The 21714-nt window shown below is 31.5% G+C and overlaps 1 protein-coding gene across 2 annotated transcripts in view; it reads right to left on the bottom strand.

Annotated features, from left to right (window-relative positions):
* Positions 1-21714, bottom strand: part of ATF7IP (activating transcription factor 7 interacting protein) — a 144528-nt gene that overhangs the window by 90460 nt on the left and 32354 nt on the right. The window lies entirely within an intron of this gene.

Below are 21714 nucleotides of genomic sequence, written 5' to 3'. Positions count from 1 at the left end.
TATTGAATTAGTGATCTGCAAAATCAGAACATAATACCATCACACATCACAGTAAATTTGATTAAACTTACTATTACTACCTCTACTCCAAATTTAAAAGTTAGTTCCAAATAAGTGTAATGTTGTTAAAGTGATGCAGTATTCTGTACTAATATGTTGACTTATTCTATTGATGTGTAAATACACTTGCAACCAAGACAAATAATCCACTTCCTTCTTGCCCTAAAACAAACTGCAGCCAGAAATCATGGGTATATACATTGTCTGTAGAGATACGGACGATTCTCCAGTAAAGAAACTACTGTGACTAGTATAAGTCAGCACCTTTTATTCACCTTCAAGAGTCTTAAAGAGTTACTTAGATCTCCAAAAAGCCTAAAGTTATTACTTGCCTAGGGACAGTGTCAAAGAGGAATTTGAGCACAAGCCTTCCTGGCTTCCAGGTCAGCTTTCTGGCTGATATCAGTTATGTCAGATTGAAATAATTTTCATAATTTTTTCTTTATATTACTTTAAATTATATAACCATAATCTCAAAAAAAAAAAAAAAAAAAAGACTACTACAAGATGACTCATTTTGGCTGAGAGAAGGAGATAATGGGATTTTAAAAGTATGGAGAAAACTGAGCTCCTACTTAAGAATTAGCAATTATTAAGTGCATTTTAAATACATGCCACTATACTTGTTGGTGTTAGAAATATAAAGACAAAAAAGAACTAGTCCCTTGTTTTTAAGAACTTTATATTCTACTAAACTTAAATCACTTTCAAACAAGAAAAGCTTCAATTATGGATTTGACAAGTTACATCTTATCTGAAAATAAGCCTCTCTGAATTTGGAGAAGCTCAAAATTAGACTGGCAATTGGGTTACAAAACTTTCAAGAGGGACTATCACTTGTGTTTGTGGCAGGAATAACAATGATAAAAGTAAACATTATAAACCTGTAAGTAGTTAGATTGGTATAAAATGTGCTATCAACTGAAAAAAAAAGGCATACTTAGGAAAATACAGTACCCACTACTAATGCAGACAATAACTCAGCAGGAGCAGTTCTTGTCAATGTCTTTTCAGAGCAATGAAATGGTATAGTTGATAAAAGTCTGTATTTGGCATCAGAATAACTTAATTCAAATTCTTCCTGAGACACTTACTAGTGTGTGACCCCCAAGCAAGTCACTTATGTCTTTTGAATACCAGTTTCCTCCTATAGTAAAATGCGCAAAATAAAATATCTTAAGTATAAATAATGCTTCAGAATACTGGTCAATAACAATATCAATAATAACAATTAGGGACCATGGCAAAAGATGAAGCCTGGTTCCAGCACGAGTCAATAGGGGGATCAAGCAGGCCCTGAAAATAGTATAAAGTCTCCATCCAGGGGCTGAGGTTCTAGAAATGAAAAAAAATATATATAATAATATGTATAATACAATAATAAATAATAATAATAAAAAATAAAAGTGTGAATACAAAAAAGAAACATTACAAGTCAAAAAGAGCCCAAGCTATTAAAAAAGATTATCAACTCCAAAAATACAAATAGAGCCTCTGATGAACCCAGTCAGCCCCCAAAGCTTATACACAAGAATGCTATGAGTGGATGGAAGAAAGGAAAATTAAAGATCAAAAAATGAATTAAGTTGTTTTGGAGAAAAAAATGGATGGAGAATAAGTTGTAAAAACGAGGCAGAAAATATAGTCCAAGTAGTAGTCTGAAAAATAGAATATACCATACAGAGTTAGTTGATTCAATAAAAGATTGAAAAAGTAGAATTTATATGTCAAGTTATCAACTTCAACAAACAACAGACCCAGAAAATCAATCAAGTATTTCTTTTAAAATTTAAGATTCACCAAAATCCCTGAAAACCATGACCTCAATAAAAAAAACTTGGATATCATACTTCAAGAAATCATAAAAACAGAACTGCCTAAAATTTACTAAAACAAAACTGCAAAAAGTAACAGGAGTCCATTCATCACCTCTTAAAAGAAAACAAAGTAAAAACCCCTAAATGTCACAAAGCAAAACATCCTAATTGAACAGAAATTCTGAAAATCAAAGTAGAGAATAACAAAACTGAAGGGGGGGAGGGGGGAGAGAGGAAATATAAAATAAAACTAGAGGCTAGCTGTTTGTTTTTTGTGGAGAATTAATAAGAGAACCATGAACTGTTGGAATAAGTCCAAAATTCTATTCTCAAAAATAAAAGAGGAATGTCTATGACAGATAAAGGACACTGAGGAAGTGGTTTCAAAATTTTATCCTTATCACATGAAAACAAAATTAATGACTTTTAAAAAATGAGTAAAAATATAAAATATCCAGATTAACAGAATGATAATTTTGTTAATAATTTAAATAACATAATCACAAGAAAGAATTGAAAGTATCATAAATAAAATCCTAAAAGGGGAAAAAAACCCTCAGGCCCAGATGGATTTGAAAATAAAGAAGATCTATGAAAAATTAATTCCAAAACCACATAAACTGTTTGCAAAAAAGAGAAAGTATCAAACTCCATACAGAAATATATAAAGAATATCATACAAAATTAGTGAATGAAATATTAAGAAACTACAGCAACATATTTAAAAAGATTATACACTACTATTAGGCATGCTTTGTACCAAAAATGTACATCTAATTTATATTAGGAAAATACTAAAACACATGATGGCATTAATAATCTAATAATAATCATAGAAATTGTTTCTGACTTATTTGTACCTAGAACACAAGAACATACAATATTAATGGGGTTTTCCCCCCAATTCCAGTAGGCCTAAAAAACTATAATAAATGGTAACTTTGATTAGTTAGTACAATTACATCTCCTGCAGTTCTTATTGCAGTAGCTATATCTATACCTCGATTGTTTTTGATCTCAAAGATTTAGAATTGAAATAATTATAAATTTAATTATAGATACCTGGTTTTTAAAAAACGAAGAGAGAACTTTCCAAACATAAGAAGCAGCTGGTGAAGATACTTGGAGCTATGAGAAGGAACGTCCTGTGCAATTATGATATCATTTATATATAAATACATAATGTATATGTAATGATAATATATTTCTGTCAGATTAGTTATTCAATGTATGCAAAAGACAAATTTGCATATTTTTTAACTAAATAAGGATGACAATGCTTAGTGCATATATTGGAATCAGACCCATTGCAATAAATATTAAAAAGTCATTACTTCAAACCCAACATAAAACAAGGGCTGTTTTCATTATTGTCTCTGTATCCAATAACTGGGAATGGACAAATTATTTCTTTCCTGTTTTTTTCTCAATTGGATATTAAAAAAAAAAAATTGGGATTTTTTTCTTTCATTTTTTTTCTAACTTATATGGATTTTAAAACTTTTTAAACATTCATTTTTATAAACTTTGAATTTCAAATTCTTCTCTTCCTCACCTATCCCCTCATCCTGAGAAAGAAACTTTATATAAATTGTATACAAATAAATCGTGGAAATATATTTCCATATTAGCCATGTTGCAAAAGAAAACACAAACTCAAAATAAACTACAAATCTCAAGAAAAATAAAGCTAAAAAAAATTATGCTTCAGACTGCATTCATGCTCCATCAGTTTTTTCTCTAGAGGTAAATAGCATTTTTCACTGTAAGTCTTTGTTTTGGATCATTGTATTCCTGAGAATAGCTAAGTCATTCACAGTTAATCATTGTACTATATGGCTGCTACTGTGTAGGGTTGTAGTTCTGCTCACTTAGATGTATCAGTTCATATGTTTCTCCAGATTTTTTTGAAAGCATACTAAAGCAAGTAGTCATCCAATGATTTTACATGGACTGCAGTTATTTTAAAAAGAATTTCTCTTATCATTTTTTGGACTTTGTTGATTATATGTAAAAATGCTCATGCTTTATATGTTTAATTTCTATCTTACAACTTTGTTGTTAATTATTTCAACTTTTTTTAGTCAATTCTCTAGGATTCTCTAAGCAGTCTATCATAATATCTGTAATAGCTTTTTTCCCTCATTACCTATTCTCATTTCGAACAATTTCTTTTTCTTCTCTTGTTATAACTAGCATTTCTAGTATAATACTGAATAATTCTAGTGCGTTAATAAGTATCTTTACTCATGATATTACTGTAAAGGTTTCTAGCTTATCTCTTATAAATAATTCTTCATAATGAATGGATTGTGACCTGTATCACTGCAGTAAATCCAATGTCATAAAATTATCAAATCTATTTGATTATTTGAATATATCCCTGGTGGTTAATTCACTGCCTAGAACATTAGATGTTTGTTTAAATATTTATTGAATCAAAGATTAGCTACCTTCAAAAATAGCTTTGCTCTCTATATTTAAAAAAGAAAAATGTAAAGCATTAGCTATATTCTATAGTTAAAATGAATTCATTTCCAACATCTTTTACACCCAAAGTAAATAATTGTATCAGGAATTTCCAAAGTTTAAAGGTAACATTATAACTGTTCCTTGATGTTAAAGAGAAGTAATAGTGCTCATTCCAATATACTAGGAATTATAAACATGTTCTGTTACTCAATGTCATTTTTAGGTGCTTAGAATATGTGATTGTGTGATAATTTATATAGCTACATAAGCATAAACTTTTCTTTCTAAATAAAATTTGCATTACATGCTTCCTAACTTTGTGTTATTCTTAGCATATTCACTCAATAAATCATAGGATTCTCACATAAAAGAGACCCCCAGAATGACAAGTGTTTATCGGATGTGTGGTTGAAGGGTACTAGTGCCAAAAAACTAACTCATTTAATCTTGAAGCAGTATATTAATCAATCTTGTATATCCTGGAAAAAGCATATTCATCTTCATTTGGAACAGAAAAGGAAAAAATATATTCTATTTTATAGTAAAAAAAAAAATTTTTGTAACAAATTATTGCAATGCTACTTTTGTCCTTGCCAATATCCATTGAATGATAAGAACTATCAGTATTCAGATACACACACACACACACATACACAAATATATGTATATACATATATACACACATAGATATATACAAATAAATTATCCACTTATCTTGAGTGTGTGTGTGAGAGAGAAAAAGACAGAGAAAAGATGGGGGAGGGAGGAGATTGCAAAATGCTTTTTTCAAAACAGCTTTAGAGGTAGTCAGTAATTTGATACTATAACTAAAATAGGTAGGGATAGATTGTGCCTTAGAAAAACTATAATTTGTTTGAGAAAAGGAACTATAGAGTGTTTTGGTTTCATTTAAAAACAAGGGTATAAGATTTGTATGACAGTCAATATAAAATGAGAAAATTACTGCTGAGAGAAAAAAAATGAAACTCTTAAAAATACTAAAACTTATTAGTCCTTTTTTACAATTACGCTAAAAAATTTCTCCTGTACTAGAATTTCCTAAACACTCACAAAAATTTTATAAGAATGATAACTGTCTTGTATCCTCTAACTTGTCACCTTATTGATCTTTTTCATGTACTCCCCTCCACTAAAATATACACTCCTTGAAGGCAACAGCTGTTTTTGCCTGTCTTTGTACAACACTAACTACAACTAATACTTGGCATGGTGGTAAGGACATAGTAAAGCACTTACCAGATGCTTGTTGATTTGATATGACTAAAAAGTAATTAAAAAAAAAAAAAAAGGCAGCAGGAAGCCCTTGAAGATGTTATGGAAATTAATTGAGAATCAGGAAGAGAGAAATGGAAGATGATGGCAGGTGTATATGTTTCAGTGATTACTTTAGCACTGAAACAAGGATTTATGGACCCTCATCCACAGTCCTAGAACCATTTGTCTTTGAAAAGCCACTGAAATATTGAGTTCAATTTCCTCATCTGCAAATTGAGGGGCATTGAATTGGACTGAGGGAATTAGGTGGCATAGTGCTAGACCCAGAGTCGGAAGAGAGAAATTTAAATTCAGCACTGGAAACCTATCAGCTGTGTGACACTGGGTACTTAACCTATTTGCTTCAGTTTCCTCAATCTGTGAAATGGGATAATAACAGCATCTACCTCCAAATATTGTGAAAATAATAGTAGCGGTTTTAAAATCAATATGCAAACCTTAAGGCATTAAACAAATGCAAGCTATCATAATGTTAACTAAAGTCCTTTTAAATTTGAAAATAGTTAAGATTTTTGTTAGCACATTTATAAAATTACTAGAAAGGTGATGGTCTGACAGTGATGAACCAAAATAGCTTTGGGGGGGGGGGGGGGGGGGAGGTGAAACTTAAGTATATAAATGGAAATTAGGTTGCCTATAATTTAAACATACTAATAACAGTATATCATACTTCTAATATTTACACAGCTGTTTCTTAGGCATTTCAATATTAAAAATTATCTACAAAGACCTATTAAGCTATAAGATACTTAGATGGAGAGAAATTAATAAAAATAAAAATAAAATAAAAGCAAAAAAAAACTTTAACTGATAAGCACATAAGAATGGTTTTAACTATACTAATTGATCTATGAGAGATTATTGTAAATTATGCTAACCAAAGCACTGAAATCTAAAGCTTCCTTAAAAGTCTACATATATATAAGGACACTTCTATAAAGTGCTGGCACTTTCCAGATAAGTTGTTACTTCAAATTTTTGAGTCTGTTTTTGAAGATTTAACTGCTCATTCAAATTCAAATGGAAGAGAAAGTCACAGAAAAACCTTTCCTCCAATCTCAATTTCAATTACACTTCTGTTCCTAATAAAAACGCAGCCAGAAGATTTTACAAGTAGTCGCTTAGCAACAGCAACAGGCCAAGTTTAAGACTCAGAAATCTGGCAGCCATTTGCGAATGCATAATTGGACCTCGCTAGAGCTTTCATAGTGGAGACAGAGGGAATTAGGAGGAATAATCCCAGAAACAATAAAACAGTAAAGCAATCAAGATGCCAGCTACAGATAAGCTCTTCCTGAGTGTTCAAAGATTGATATCAAGAAAGACAAATTCTAATACCTTAAGAATTTTTTAATATTTACACCTTGAATGTTTCTTCAAAATCTATTCTTTTTAAAATATTTTCATCATTATTTTCTCTGTTGAGGGTTCATACATGCCACAAGAAATATCTAGAATATAAATTAGAAGAAAAACACTTAATGAGGAAAAAATACTAGCAGTAAACTTCTCTCATGAAAATCTGATAGCCAAGATAAAGACAGATTTGATACAAAGAAGAACAAGAACTATTCACTAATAGAGCAAAGGATATATAAAATAGGCAATTTCTAAAAAAAAGAAATGTAAACTATTAATACCCATATGAAAAAAATAATACACATCACAAATAAGAGAAATAAATATTTTAAAAACAAAGATTCTACCACATACTTATATTAGCAAAAATAACAAGAGGAAAACTGCCAACTATTAAAAGGGGATATAGGAATTGTTACAAAACATTCTGAAAATCAATTTCAAAGTACATACACCTCCAAAAAAATTAAACGACATATGACCTTTGACTTGTATTTTCAAATGCAGTTACTGTGCTAATTAATTCTGTTTGACTTGCTTTGTGTGTCATAAGGAAAGCCTGGGATGGGGGAAAAGAAGGGCCTCTAGGTAGATTTTGTAGGTACTAAGAGATGAAAAAAACAAACAAACAAACAAAAAAGTTGTTCAGGGGAACACAATGAAAACAAGAGATTCAAAAAGTAAACAAATGGGACAATTTTGTGCTTTCTTGTTTGATTTAAAGTACACTTAACTGTATGCAACAAAATTCTTGCTTTCATACATTATTCTCTTTCCTTCCTTGTGTATTGCAATGTTTTGTGTATGCAGATTGGTGGGTTAATATCAATAAAAATTTTTAAACAAAATTTACATGAGCAAATAAATCTTTTATAACCTAAAAGTGTTTAGGGAGGAATCCACAAACCAGAAATAAACTAAATAAGCTACTATTAAAATAATCTTTGTTTCTACCAAGAATGTCAAAGAAAAAATTATTTCCCTTTGGAAGAGGGAAATTTACTAACTAATTTGTAGGTTTTGGTGGACAATTTAAATAAACAGCACTTGGCTCTATATCAGCATAAGATGCAACCAGATCAAAAGTAGTACCTTGTATCTTCATTATCAAAATAATCTATTTATTAGTATGATTAATTGAGAAATAATCAGTTTTACATCTTATCATGTTTTTTAAACATTTAATACAACTCTTTTTAAACAGCAAAACATATAACATTAAACAGCATTCTCAGTGACTATATTTTATAAGATGAAATACCACATAAAAAATGAAGGCAGGGACAGTCCAAAACATTCAAATACTTAGACATTTTACACATTCACACACTATTATTTACAAAAAAATTAATGTATCTACCACAGCTGTGGTTCCCATTTAGTGGATCACAAACTGCTTAGGCGTTTCCTAGTATGGTCAAGGATTTGATACAAAAACTTCTCAAACTGTTTCTTAAGCAGTGATAAAATGTCAAATATATTTTATAAAATATATTTTTCCTCTGTCAAAAAAAGAATGTGCTTGTTTGAAGCATTTTAGTTTTGTTTCTGTAACAATTATAAACTATTACAATCAATCACATAACAATTTATGTTCATGCAGCAACTACATGCAATATAGACCATACCACAAACAAACATTCTTGGAGTTTCACAACTTATCATCAAATTGTTTCCAAACCTCTACAGGGGTTCAACATTTAAAAACAAACTAGATGCTCAAGGGATGCTCAGAGTAGGCACATATGCTCACTTGCATTCTATCTAACTCAACAAAGCTCCTCCCTCATTTCCTTTTACTCTGTAATTGTACTTCACCAGCTATGTAATCATGCAAATCAAGATGTTAAAAATGTTTGCATTCTTGTTACATAAATGTCTGGCTATTCAGAAACTATGATCACTCCCCATGCACATTATAGACCATCCTGAAATAATCACAAACTATCACAAAAATTCTGCAGAAATAAAGCTTTTAAGGCCTCTCATGGTAGTATTTAGACTGTTTTTTGATTTTAACTTATTCTCCACTTATGTTATCAAATGAACTAACTGGCAACACTGGTCAGTTATTCAATTAAGTTTTATAAAAATGTAAGTGGTAGAAAAGACAAAGTCATTTCTGAAGGTTTCTTTCTTTACAAAGGCCAATTTAGATATTAAATGTTAAAAATTAAGCAGCATATGCCAAATGAACTTTAGGTATATGTCATTTAAGAGAGCATGTGTCACTAGGGAAGTCACTTAACTCCAATTGCCTCAGCAAAATAATAATAATAATAATAATAATAATAACAATAAAATATCATAATTATGTTAGCATATGATCATTAAGTCAATCTCTAAATCCCCAGATTTTAGTAAAAAAAAATTACTTTTATCCTGTAAATTCTACACTAAAGTCAACTTTTCCTGAGCCACATATGAAACTGGTATTTTGGAGCAGCTTTGCACTCAAAATCATATCAAAAGCTTTTTTCATTCACCAGTTTTCATTCCCTACAGCTAGTCTTGATTATCATTGGTTTTAAAGGTTACCAAAAAGTATAGTTAATATATTGAATTACTTGCTTTCTAAGGGAAGGGGTGGGGAAAACTGAGGGAGAAAAAATTTGGAACACAAGGTTTTGCAAAGGTTAATGTTGAAAACTATGCATATATTTTTAAAATAAAAAGCTTTAAAAAAAAGATCAAAAACATCCCATTCACCAATTGGCGGACCTCTGAGAATGAGAAGGAATCTCAAGTGCTTGACTCATTCCAAATTTACCCCCACTCAAGTAATTCTAGAAGCCAACAATAGTTTAAACTAGGACTTCACATCAATTTTTTCCCATAGCAATCATTATACAGGATTTGCTACAAATTGCTTTTTATTTGAAAGTTACTTTCTCCAACGAACTTTAAGTTACAAATTCTTAACTTCTGCCAAAATATTTGTGAAAACTTAGCAGCTTTTTATACCATGAGGTTGATAAATACCACATAAGAAATTATGCAGGGACAGAATGTAATATATATATTTGGAAAGAATTCCAGCAATCCAGGAGATCAAAGAACTACAAAAATATTAAAGCAGACTTGTTCAACATTTGCAACTGGTCTATTAAATCTTGAAGCTATCTTAAGAGCAACTAGTGAGCAAATAGCCCTCGTGGAATGGCACATAACAGAGGTAAGAAAGCCTTTCATTGTAGATGGGAGATGTTACTGGAGACATAGAATTGGCTGTGGATAACAAGAAAAGGCCCTCTGCAGCCTTTTTTGCCTAACAGAGAATAGAATAATACCACCAAAATCAAATTGACATTCAAATGGATTATTCCTTTTGTCTTGATGTATTTTGTCCTACAAAGGTAAAATTCAATAAAGTTCTGGATGGCATGTTTTTACAAGGACACTAACAGACTAAAAAGACATTCAGGACAATAACTAAAAAGGTGAGGAGGATGGAACTATGGCACATGAAAATCAATTAGTAAAATGGGTTATTTAATATGAAGAAAACTAAGGAAGTAACAATCTCTATCTTTCAATTATCTAAAGGGCTAAATAATTAGCCCAAATAAGTGGGTAAAAAAATTAAAGAAAAACAGATTCCAGAACAATACTTTTATGTTTTCTCCAATAATACACCCACATATTTTTAGCCTATATACCAGCTAGTCAATACGTTACCATAAATTCTTCATGGGGTTCACTCAACATGCCAAAGGCCTTCTTCTAGATCTCTTGATAATTGCCTACATATAATAGTACATTTTGGTTATTTCTCATTCTTATTACATGAAAGGTCAACTACCTTTTGCAGTCATGTATTTCTCTGATACTAACTTTTATGCTATTTTTGAACAGTTCTTCCTTGTTAATGACTTGCAGATTATTCACATGCACCATGTACATGGCTGATTCTCAACTTTAATTCTTTAGGATCTGAATAATCTTTGACTTGCACCCATATAGCTTACCCAAGAGAAAAACTAATATATCCACCTTTCTTTTTCCAAATGTGGGCCTAGTTCATTATCTCCTTATTTCTTTCCAAGACATATACATACTGATATACTGGCACTCTGGCTTGTTCAACTGCATATCATAATCTGAATAATAAGAATATTTCATCCACTTGGTTTTTCCTATGAGTACTCAAACATTTGATTGAGTAAGAATCTCATCTAGGTAGCTGTACAGTAGTCAGCACAATATTATTTTAAAATAGGATCATCATTAGGACTTTGCAGTTGAGAAGGAATCCTCCACCATTTAGACAATGGCATGGCAATGGCAAACAGTTTTGACAAGTACATCTACAATTGATATTAATAATCAGAAAGTCACTGAATAGAGTTCTATTTTTCTTTGTGGTTACAAGTAATAAGTACAGTGAGTTTTACAATCTCCACACTTTCAAATTGTATGGCTATCAAGACTACTGTCTGGGGTGCATAGGTGGCATAGTGGATATAGAGCACTGGCACTGGAGTCAAGAAGACCCGAGTTCAAATCCAACCTCAGACATTACTAGCTATTTGACACTGAGCAAGTCACTTTATTCTAAATGCCTCAAAGAGGAAAGGGTGGGGTAAAAGATGCAGTAAAGTGTGTTAAAAAAATAGTTTGCAAAGATAACTGTATAAATATGTATACATATAGTGCATTAAACATATATTTTAACATATATTGGACTACCTGCCATCTAGGGGAGGGGTGGAGGGAAGGAGGGGAAAAGTTGAAACACAAGTTTTTGCAAGAGTCAATGCTGAAAAATTACCCATGCATGTGTTTTGTAAATAAAAAGCTATTAAAAAAAAAATAGTTTGCAAAAGTCTGGCAGTTCCCTTCCTGTTTTATCAAGGATGCCCTGTGCTATGAAGATTAGTCTTATAAAGCTATTGTTGAGATGGGAATAGCTGTTACATTTTCTCACTTTCTTCTGTGCAATAATCAGAGTATCATATTGCCTGATAACACTGTTTAAAACTATTATCATATTTAAAAGCATATGCAACAGTTTATTGTGAGCACCAGAAGATAAAGTGACTAAGATTTATCAGGGCTGAATGGGGGTGGAAGATTATAGAATTCAAAATCAAATAGAAACAGGAAAGAATGATAATCAAAAGTCATGTATGAGAAAAGAAAGGAATAAGGGCATACATATCATGTTGCCAAGCCTGGAGAATAGTGGTGAAAGTGAGAAAAGAACACAATTTTAAAAAGCTCAAAATCTTAAAATGATAGAAGACCTGAATTGAAGATCAGACTTCAACGTGTAGCTTTGTATTCTTGGGAATGTCACAGTGAACTGTAGAATTTTAGAATATGAAGGAATCTTCAAGGCAATCTAATTCAACATACCTATGTTTCAGGTTATTCATCTGAATAAATGAGCCATAGGTACACTTCATTATTTATAAACTTAAAAAAAGATATTATTTTAATAATGCATTGCTGAGAAATGCTAGGTCCATTTCACAGATGAGGAAAAGGAGAAAATGGGCAGAGAAGAATCCTGAGTTTACTTACTACTTGTAAGATGCTAGGTAAACCATTATGACCTAAGGTAACAGCTTTTCACATCTTTGTTTTCTTTGATACAATTTCTGCTTCCTCATGGGAAACACAAGGAACTATGATATTAAATCCAAATATAATAGCTCTGTTATCATTGATTGAAAAGTTATAAAAACCTGAATCTATCTCTCCTTGTGATTGTCCATTTTCCTGTAAGCTTCATCCTTAAGTTTCCTAGAGACTATAATGATTAGTTGATCTTACCATGTTTTCCATAAATTTATTTTTCCTTCTACTTCTATATGTTTTAAAAGGTACAGTTATTACTCAACCTTATATCATCTTTACATTCATACCTCCCTGTTGTTCTTGGTTACTAGCACTTTATGCTTCAGGAGAAAATGATGTGCTTACTGGCCCTATGAGATCAATATGATAACTAGTCAATATGATAACTAATCAAAAGGTCTCTTACTGATGTTTGTTATTTTATCCATTTCTATTTGCGAATGCCAGTAGTTTGTTTAAATAGATCTGGCAAGAACTGACTCAATTTGGAGATTACATAAACTCATTTTTTATTCTTTCTTCTAAAACTGATTTTCATTCCTATAAAAAACAAGTCAGTGTTTTAATTATTCAGAAATAACAGGTTCATAAATTACTCAAACCAGAATCTATGAGTTTTCCAAAATACAATCAATTTCCATTTTTGTAATATTATTTAGTACTTTCCATGTCCAATAGACACATTCTTGAACAAATTATTTGTGATAAGAAATCACACTTCTATATGCATTATAAACTTTTAGCTATCCTCATTTCTGACTCCTGACCCATGTTTTCCCACATATTTTGCATTCTTAAGTATACTTTTTTTTTCACTTAAGTCACTAATTATCAAAGTACATGAATTGGTCCTAGCAAATTCTTTTTAGAATTTCTCTTCCTTCTTATCTTCTAATATCTTAAACAAGTAGGAGTATTTAAATACCAAATGACCTAAAATGTCAAAAAACTGTACCTTCTGTGGTCTTTTGATGAACTAAACTAACTCCAACAGTTCTTTTATTTGCTTTGCCTCTCTCCAAAGACATGTGAGCCACTTTTCCATTTAACTACAATTGCTTTGTATGACTTACAAGAAAAAAAAAATGTTAAGAGTGATATGATTCCATTTATGCAAGAACATGTCCTTATTGGTCACTAGGCAAGAATACTATCAACTAAATTTGATACCCTCTCCCTCCCTTTTCTTCACATTGCCACTTTCACTGTGGAAGTCATTAATGGACCTGGCTACACAGAACTGGGAATCATTTTGTTTTTTTTCTTGGTTTCAGGGATTGCTATGATCATCAGATCTGACTACTAATAACAAAACCTTTCCACATTTTATTAAAATGGTACATAGAAAGTAGAAAATTTCTAGAACTATTCTGGAAACTTTTCTAACATACTGGTGAAATGAGAAAAATTTCTGCCAAATTATTGCTTAACTTTGGAAATGATTTTTTTTTTTTTTATTTAATAGCCTTTTATTTACAGGATATATACATGGGTAACTTTACAGCATTAACAATTGCCAAACCTCTTGTTCCACTTTGGAAATGATTAAGGATGAGGCTATATATAAGGTAAGTAATGATCAAACAACAAGCATTTGGTCTGTCAGGTACTATGACAAGGGGATATAATCATGACAGATTAAAGAAAACTTTGCTATATTCTCATAGATCATATATTTAAGATAACTTTAGCGCCAATCCAATAGAAACTGCATAGGAGAAAATGGTTTCAAAGAATTGTGAGGTCTCTCTAAAATGTCTTGAGTTAAGTGGTTTTAGATGTTGCAATTTCTTCTCTTCAAGTAAGGCAATGAAAAGAGTAGAGTTAATTCCCAAAAATGCTCTCCTCACCCTGGTTACCAATTCAGTCATTCCTGATAGTCCAAGAAGAGTATATATAAAAGTACCAATGTTGCCTGAATTTCAATATAATCTAACACGGAGAATGTGGCAAAAGTAATTAGCAGCTTACTTTGCATTACTACACAGTTGGAGAGCTCTTTGTGAGCTACAGAGCCACAATCTGTAATGCACAATTGTCTGAATGTTTCCTCCTCCCTTAAAATGTAAGCTCTTGAAGGAAAAGACTAAGACTACTTTTTGTCTTTCTTCATATCCCCAGAGCTTATCTCAGTACCTGGCACATAGCAAGCATTTAATAAATGCTTATTGACTTTAATAGGAAAAAAAAACTGAATTAAGGACATTGAATTAAGGACATTGAATTAAGGAAAATACAATCTCAATTAATATTTGGTTTTTGTTTTGTGTACTCTTTTAACACAGATCATGAGAACATAATAGCCAGAACTCACAGAAACAATGGTATGTGTATGTGCATTAATTTCATTTATTCTTGTTTCTCTCTTTTTTTAAATGGAGGAATATACAATTTTGTAAAAATGAAGTATATATAAACACATACATTTTCTACAATATACATAGCAGGTATTCATTCTTTTCTTTTTTAATACAGTACACTTAAGTATATAATGTACCAAATTATCTAAAACTTTGACCATTCAGAGGGCAGAAAAAAGAAAAGCCCATACTCTTAAAAATATACAAAGTCCTCTGAATAGAGGAATACAAACAGGCACCACACGAAGAAAAATGGAAACACATATTTCTGTGGAATAAAACTGCTATTTTGTGGCTAATGAAAATAATGCCACTAAAAGAGAACAGAAGGAAGCTTATAAAGGAATACAAATAAAAGAACAACTTGCAAAGTATAACATCTTAAATTTATTCTAGATTTATAAAAAAAAATTATATGTATTATATGTATTATTACATGTAATAAAACTCCCATTTTCACATTTTTTGTTCTACTTTCTGGACAAAAATGTTTGTTGGTTTTCAAACTGCTCTTTAAGGGACATCTGTGAAATTCGGGATGAACAAATTATGCTTTTTTAAAAGGAAAAATAAAATACTGACATTAGGTTTTTAAATTATATTGCATTTTCAAGTTGCATATAAAGAAATCAACTAACAATGAGACCAGGTGAAATTCAGTCAAGAGATCACAGTTATTTAACCTCTCCTCTCTCCTTCACCTTTTCAAAGCTTTTTTGAATATTGCTTTTAATCTTCTGAACTATTTGAGTTATCTGAATAAGCCTGGGAAAGAAATCATGGGTATGGGTTCTTTCTGAATACAAATCTGATTTCCAAATGATCACGTAAGGAGCTCAAAATTAATCGATTCTAAAATGCATCCAATTCAAGTCAATAAGCATTTATTTAAGTACCTATAATAATATAATTTGGGTTTAATTATATATTATACCTATAATACTGTGCAAAGTGCTGGAGATACAAAGACAAAAGACAGTTCCTGATCTCAAGATCACAGTCTAATGAGGGGTGACTTGTAAACAAGCATGTACAAACAGGGTATATACTGAATGAATTGAAGCTGATCAATACAGGAAAATACACCATTTATTAAGGAGGAGGATTGAGAAGATGAGATTTTTAACTGGGCCCTGACAAGGGAAGCCAGGAAACAGAGATGAAGAGGTAGAGAATTTTAGGCACTGTACAATCAGTACAGATACTCAGAGGAGAAATATGAAATGTTTTAGACCAGGAACAGAAAGGTGAGTGTCACTGGATTTCTGAAGAATATGTACAGTGTATAAAAATACCTTAAAGGGAGAGAGAAGGAAGTCAGATTGTGAAGAACTTCAAACGACATGATTAATCCTAAAGATGATAGGAAGCCACTGGAACTGAATTTAGGAAAATTACTTTGACATTTCATGGGAGGAAGGCTTAGAACAAGGGAAGACTGAGGGAGGGAGACTAACTGATAGGTTATTGCAATAAATAGTCCAGGCATGAAGTGATCATGGCTGGCACTAAGGTGGTAAATAGTATCGGGGCTAGAAGGGTGTGTATAACCCAGCATGCATAAAATGTTTCAATTAATCTATAAGGCTGTCTTGCATAGGACTGTAGATTTAAATAAAGCCAACCAGGTGGCTGGAAACAATTTCAAGAATAGCATCATATGACAGAAGAATATCTAATACCAAGTCCTCAGTAATAATACTTCATTAGAATAAAAAATAGTGAGATAGAATTTCATGCTTCTATCTCTAAAGCAACTTCTCCTAGCTCCCAGATTTCAGTCATTTGGTGGCTATATTAGCATATTTTTTTCTAGTAGATAACCTGAATTAATCAAAATTTTGTTCCATATCCAAAATAAAACACTTATTTGCCAGTATTCACTGACAAAGTTACCAGACTGGTCAAGATGCCTAAAGGACACTAAGGAAATCAATTGACAGGGCTTATTCAGTGTGTTATCAGGGGCAAAGGGTCAAGCAGCAATACTCTAGTAAAATAAGAAGTCAAAGACTCAAAGGAAAACTAGGGTTCTCAAATCAGAGGAAGTCAGAAAAATTATCCATAAGAGTCAGGAGGGCTAAATGAGAATACAGAATAAAGTAATATCCTAATTACATGCTTAAGAACACAACTATTTCCAGTTAGAGATCAATTAGATATAATAAATTTCCTATTACTTAAAAACCTTCTATTTTATTAGTTAAGTCTAATACATTTCATTAAACCACCAAAGGGCAATAATTTCTACTAAATGCAATACCATAACTAGTTTCTCAAAAAAAAAAAAAAAAAAAAAAATTAATGGATTCTTTTCTATATGTATTATATAGCCTATTTTTATCTCAACAAATCCCAAACTGTTAAAAACATTGCTCTCCCTAGAAGGAATTTATGACCAAAAAAGAAATAGAGATTATTGATCACAAAATCGAAAATTTTGATTATACCAAATTGAAAAGTTTTTGTACAAACAAAACTAATGCAGACAAGATTAGAAAGGAAGCAATAAACTGGGAAAACATTTTTACAGTCAAAGGTTCTGATAAAAGCCTCATTCCCAAAATATAGAGAATTGACTGTAATTTATAAGAAATCAAGCCATTCTCCAATTGATAAATGATCAAAGGATATGAACAGATAATTCTCAAAGAAATTGAAACTATTTCTAGCCATATGAAAAGATGCTCCAAGTCATTATTAATCAGAAAAATGCAAATTAAGACAACTCAGATACTATTACACACCTGTCAGATTGACTAGAATGACTGGGAAAGATGGAATATTGGAGTGGATGTGGGAAAACTGGAACACTGATACATTGTTGGTGGAACTGTGAACACATCCAGTCATTCTGGAGAGTAGTTTGGAACTATGCTCAAAAAGTTATTAAACTGTGCATACCCTTTGATCCAGCAGTGTTACTACTGGGCTTATATCCCAAAGAGATCTTAAGGGAAAGGGACCTGTATGTTTGTGGCAGCCCTTTGTAGCGGACAGAAAGTGGAAACTGAGTGGATACCCCTTAATCGGAGAATGGCTGAATAAATTGTGGTATATGAATGTTATGAAATATTACTGTTCTGTAAGAAATGACCAGCAGAATGATTTCAGAAAGACCTGTAGAGACTTGCATGAATTTATGTTGAGTGAAATGAGCAGGACCAGGAAATCACTATATACTTCAACAACGATACTGTATGATGATCAAATCTGATGGACGTGTCCCTCTTCAACAATGAGATGAAACAAACCAGCTCCAACAAAATAGTAATGAATTGAACCAGCTACACCCAGCAAAACTCAGGGAAATGAGTGTAAACCACTACATAGAATTCCTAATCCCTCTATTTTTGTCCTCCTGCATTTTTTTATTTCCTTCACAGGTTAATTGTACACTATTTCAAAGTCTAATTCATTTTGTGCAGCAAAATAACTGTATGGACATGTGTGTGTGTGTATATATATATATGTTGTATTTTAACATATTTAACATGTATTAGTCAACTTGCCATGGGGGGGGGGGGGGGGGAGAAGGAGGGGTTAAAATTGGAACAAAAAGTTTTGTAACTGTCAATGCTGAAAAATTACCCATTCATATATCTTATAAATAAAAAACTATAATTAAAAAAATTAAATTCTATTTAAAACAAAAACATTGCTCCCCGAGTTGTACTAAACACAATGTTAACTTCTTAGGCTAACAGTTTAAAGTAAAAGAGATTTTAGCAATCATACAATCAACTCCTCATTTTACAGATGAGTAAACTGAAGAAGCCCAGAAAAGTTAAGTGTCTGAATTCACACAAATGGAAGCCAGAGTTGGGATTTGAACCCAGATACCCTCAGATTCTAAATCAAGCACTTCTTATTACACTATGCTTTCTTCCTTCACCTCTTAAGTACAATCTTCTTGAGGTGCTTAGGAATTATTTCATTCCTATCATTTCTTTGTCCAGTGCTTGATTAATTTTTCATTTCAATTAAAATAAGAGCATAAAGATAGTTCAACTATCTTTAGTTGATAAAGATCCAATTGTATCAACATTTTGTAGGATACCAACTGTCTTCCTTGATAACTTCAAAAAGGACTATAGATTTAAAGGTAGGAAGGGGCTCAAAAATTAACAACAAATTCCAAAACATATTTTTAGTTACTAATAGAGGCCCAAGATTTACCTCAGTCTTTTCTGGCCATATGCAAGTCCTAGAGTAACGATTTCCAAATGTCATTCATTAGTCTTCCTTTAAATTAACCTACATTTACTTTTTTCGAGATTCAAAAAAGTCTGCTAATTCTACTATACCAGAACTGGGGAAATGAATATATGATTACTATAAATATATGTATGTGTATTCCCTTCAGGATTTTATAGACTTCAATCATCTCACTTTCTCAGATTTCCCACTTCTAAACTGAAAAGCTTTATATATACTATGTCCTCTTAACCATTTTAATTGCTCTTCTCTATGGTTAGATGTCTATACTATGGTCCAAATAAAATTTAAAGGCAAATCACTTGACTTACCAAAAGATCAACTACTTTTCTTTTAAATTGAAAGCTGCCAAACATTTTAAATGACGTCATGTGTAAAAGAACTGCTTTGTGAATAACTTTCTGAAATATGTTTAAAATTATTACTGAGAAAAGAGAAACAACAGGGAATGGGATATAATCAAAAGAATACATTTTCGATGTACATACTCTTCTATTTTAAAAGATAATTTAGAGACATAGGGATGTATTTTAGCAGTGGTGATTTTTTTTTTTTTGAGATAGAAAGGAGTGAACATTTTTTAATAACTGAGAAAAGATATAAAAAAGAATGTTTGGATTAACTGTTATTTTGTCTTTAAAAGACCTGTAAAACCCCTTATTCTTAGTACTTCCTAAAGATACAAAAGGAAAATTACTGAAATACAGAGAGAGAGAGAGAGAGAGAGAGAGAGAGAGAGAGAGAGAGAGAGAGAGAGAAAAGCAGCAAAAACAAACCAAAAAACCCATGGATTGAGAAATTGTTTTCAAATCTCAGTTCTGTCACTTATCATTTGTGTTATCATTTTATTGCTACAGGCCTCAGTTTCCTGTACTATAAAATGAAATGGTGATGTAATAGACCCAGTACTGAATTTGAGAGCTAGACAGATCCCAGTTTAAATCCTGTTTCAGATAAGTATTAGTTGTATGTCAGGTAATTTCTCTTATTCTCTGTTATCTTTATCAAACATGGATAATAATAGTACTTACTTCCCAGGGTAAAATGAAATTATATATAAGCACATGGTAAACCTAAAAGCATTACATAAATATTAGCTAATATTATTACTATGTAAGGTCTTTGCTGGCTCTAAATTTTTTGTGCTTATGACAACAATTTTTTAAAATCAGAACCAATATTATTATAAGCCTTCTACACAGAGGATCTTCATGGCACTCGTAAAAATATAATGGGCTTTTATACCCAGTATGATATTTAATGGAACTAGTCTTATTGCTATTTCAACATATATATATTTACTTTCTTCTATTTTTCCTACTATGTTTTTAATCTCCCTTGCTATCTTCTGCTTCCTTTCCTTAAGGAGGATTCCAGCAATACCAAAGGGATACTGCTTAGCTCCCCTGGTGGCATTCAAGATAAAAGAGGCTATTTGATTAGATATAGCAAAATGGCAAAGCACTGAATTTAGAAGACATGGATCTCATACCTTATTCTAATACTTAATACCTACCTATGTAACTATCAACAACTTTCTTCATTTTTCAATTTCCCTAAAAATCAAGTAGGTTGGCTTAGATGATCTTCATGGCCAACTGTGAATCCTAGAAACTCACAAATCTCTGTAACAGTGGTTCCTAAACACATCGACACATTCCTATATTAACATGGGACCCTCAAAACCATGCATTCATAATGATTACCCGTTGTAGGATCACAGTTTTAGAGTTTAAAAGTCTAAAATAAAACTTTAAAAGTCCCTGTGAGAGGCAGTAAGATGTGCAAAGAACTTCCTGAGTTAATGAGCTCTAAATTAGATTTCTATCTCCCAACACCTACTAGCTGTGACTATAAGCAACTCACCACTTCTCTCTTTGAGTTTCTGTTTCCTAAATTGTTAAACAAAGGTAATAATACCTATAATAACAATTTCAGGACTGCAGTGAGGCTCAAGTTAGATAACATGTATAAAGTACTAAATATAGTCAATTATTTTTTGCTATTGTTAGTCACATTCCATAATGAAGAATAGAAAATTTATTTCAGGAATTAGGGATAAGTTCAGATTAATCAGGGACAATCTCCCAGGGAGACTGAATGTGATTATTTAATTTAAAAACAGGGAACACTGTAGCTTAATCAGAGGAAGGGAATTATTTGTAAAACTTCTTGAGAAAATGTTTAGAGACAAAAGGAGGAAACTGACAACATCAAGAAACATAAGAAGATATAAGATGACATCAGGGTGCACAGTATGATATCTCATCTGTGTCTAATAATACGACTTTAGGGAGATTTTTTTCATCTATCTACATTAAAGGATTGGATTAAATAAATAACTTTAAAACAGAAGCAAACAGGGTTGAGTGGCCCAGGGTTACATAGCTAGTATTTCAGCCTAAATCTGAATCCGAATCCAGGTATTCCCAATTCCTAATTCCAGGCCCAGTGAGCTATATATTTGCTAATATGTGGAAAACCATTTTACAACATTTAAAAAGAATAAGTATTTAATAAAAGAAATAATTACTCTCAAATACAAAAAC

Source organism: Sarcophilus harrisii, chromosome 5, assembly GCF_902635505.1.
Source record: "Sarcophilus harrisii chromosome 5, mSarHar1.11, whole genome shotgun sequence".
Taxonomy (NCBI): Eukaryota; Metazoa; Chordata; class Mammalia; order Dasyuromorphia; family Dasyuridae; genus Sarcophilus; species Sarcophilus harrisii.
This window is presented reverse-complemented; position numbering and strand designations above follow the sequence as displayed.